Source organism: Schistocerca gregaria, unplaced genomic scaffold, assembly GCF_023897955.1.
Source record: "Schistocerca gregaria isolate iqSchGreg1 unplaced genomic scaffold, iqSchGreg1.2 ptg000864l, whole genome shotgun sequence".
Taxonomy (NCBI): domain Eukaryota; kingdom Metazoa; phylum Arthropoda; class Insecta; order Orthoptera; family Acrididae; genus Schistocerca; species Schistocerca gregaria.
The window spans coordinates 115001-117500 of NW_026062226.1; positions in this window are offsets into that span (position 1 = coordinate 115001).

Sequence of the window (2500 nt, forward strand, 5' to 3'; positions counted from 1 at the left end):
TAACTCAATTTGTCCCTTAACCTAACTCAATTTGTCCCTTAACCTAACTCAATTTGTCCCTTAACCTAACTCAATTTGTCCCTTAACCTAACCCACGTTGTCCCTTAACCTAACCCACGTTGTCCCTTAACCTAACCCACGTTGTCCCTTAACCTAACCCACGTTGTCCCTTAACCTAACCCACGTTGTCCCTTAACCTAACCCACGTTGTCCCTTAACCTAACCCACGTTGTCCCTTAACGTAACCCACGTTGTCCCTTAACGTAACCCACGTTGTCCCTTAACGTAACCCACGTTGTCCCTTAACGTAACCCACGTTGTCCCTTAACCTAACCCACGTTGTCCCTTAACCTAACCCACGTTGTCCCTTAACCTAACCCACGTTGTCCCTTAACCTAACCCACGTTGTCCCTTAACCTAACCCACGTTGTCCCTTAACCTAACCCACGTTGTCCCTTAACCTAACCCACGTTGTCCCTTAACCTAACCCACGTTGTCCCTTAACCTAACCCACGTTGTCCCTTAACCTAACCCACGTTGTCCCTTAACCTAACCCACGTTGTCCCTTAACCTAACCCACGTTGTCCCTTAACCTAACCCACGTTGTCCCTTAACCTAACCCACGTTGTCCCTTAACCTAACCCACGTTGTCCCTTAACCTAACCCACGTTGTCCCTTAACCTAACCCACGTTGTCCCTTAACCTAACCCACGTTGTCCCTTAACGTAACCCACGTTGTCCCTTAACGTAACCCACGTTGTCCCTTAACGTAACCCACGTTGTCCCTTAACGTAACCCACGTTGTCCCTTAACCTAACCCACGTTGTCCCTTAACCTAACCCACGTTGTCCCTTAACCTAACCCACGTTGTCCCTTAACCTAACCCACGTTGTCCCTTAACCTAACCCACGTTGTCCCTTAACCTAACCCACGTTGTCCCTTAACCTAACCCACGTTGTCCCTTAACCTAACCCACGTTGTCCCTTAACCTAACCCACGTTGTCCCTTAACCTAACCCACGTTGTCCCTTAACCTAACCCACGTTGTCCCTTAACCTAACCCACGTTGTCCCTTAACCTAACCCACGTTGTCCCTTAACCTAACCCACGTTGTCCCTTAACCTAACCCACGTTGTCCCTTAACCTAACCCACGTTGTCCCTTAACCTAACCCACGTTGTCCCTTAACCTAACCCACGTTGTCCCTTAACCTAACCCACGTTGTCCCTTAACCTAACCCACGTTGTCCCTTAACCTAACCCACGTTGTCCCTTAACCTAACCCACGTTGTCCCTTTGCCTAACATAGTTCACTGCTCGGAATCTCTGGTGTCGTTGTTATCCTCATGTAGATGTCTTGCGAGTGTTGCTTACTTTCCACATATTCCCGCTATCCACTGTCAATTGTACTGCAATAGGACTATATCGCCCCCCCCCCCCCCCTCTGCCCCTCTCTTTGTGTCTCCGTCCTCTCAAGCTGGTCGGTCTGGCGTTTGAGTGTTAAATGAGCCTCGCAGCTGTTCAGTTGCGTTCAGATGTCGACGCCCTCAGTGTACGTCGTGGTATGGTCTGTGTCCATTGTCCGCTGATGTCGTACGCGTAACCCACACGCTGTACCGATCATCGGTAGTTACGTACAGAGTGAAGTAGTGTGATACGTGTGACCGTACGCTGGCTGTGCCCAACGGTGTCGAATCTCAATTTCCATATGTTGTGCTCGATGCTACTTGTCTCGTCTCCCAATAACAGCTAGGTTGCACTGTGGTACGCCGTAGAGGCGTGTGGGAGGAACGTACGAACGCATTGTATGTCACCCTGGGTCGCTGGGGGTGGTGGTGCGGTGAGTCAGGTCAGGTCAGCGTGAGCCGTGTGATGTAGTGACGCGTGTATTCCGACTTTGTCGTATTGCCTCACACAAAGTGCTACCCTGGTGGACCGCGTTCCATATCTGGGACATGCCGCAGATGCCGGTTGACAGTGGATCGCGGAAGGGACATCGCATACGTGCGCGGGCCACCTTCCACGTGTTCTCTTCTGCACATGTCGCAGTGTGTATGTGGTCTGATGTAGCGTGTCGTGACACATGACATCCTGGCATGCAAGAATTGTTGAATTCGCAAATGTAGGTGGACATCTACGTTTACTGCCCAAGATACGCAAATGAACTGGAAATCCGTTGTTGAGCGGTTGTTCACGCTGGAGGTGAATCTGTGATGGCGACGATCGGTACAGCTATTAACCGGTTGTTTCAGCGGTACCCGCCACATCCACACACGTGACTAGGCCCATGTGGGTATGAAGCGATACGCGGCGGTGGCTTGGTGGGACTGTTCCCGGCCGGTGAAGGGGGGCCGCCCGGCGTGTTGGCCGCGCGCTGCGTGGGCGCACGCGCAACAGGCGGCTGGTGGGGGGCGCCGAGTGGCAGGAGCGCCAGCCGACGGGCTCGGCAGGCGGCGCAGCTACGCTGCGGCGCACCCTGCACGCGGCGCCTGGCGGCCAAAGT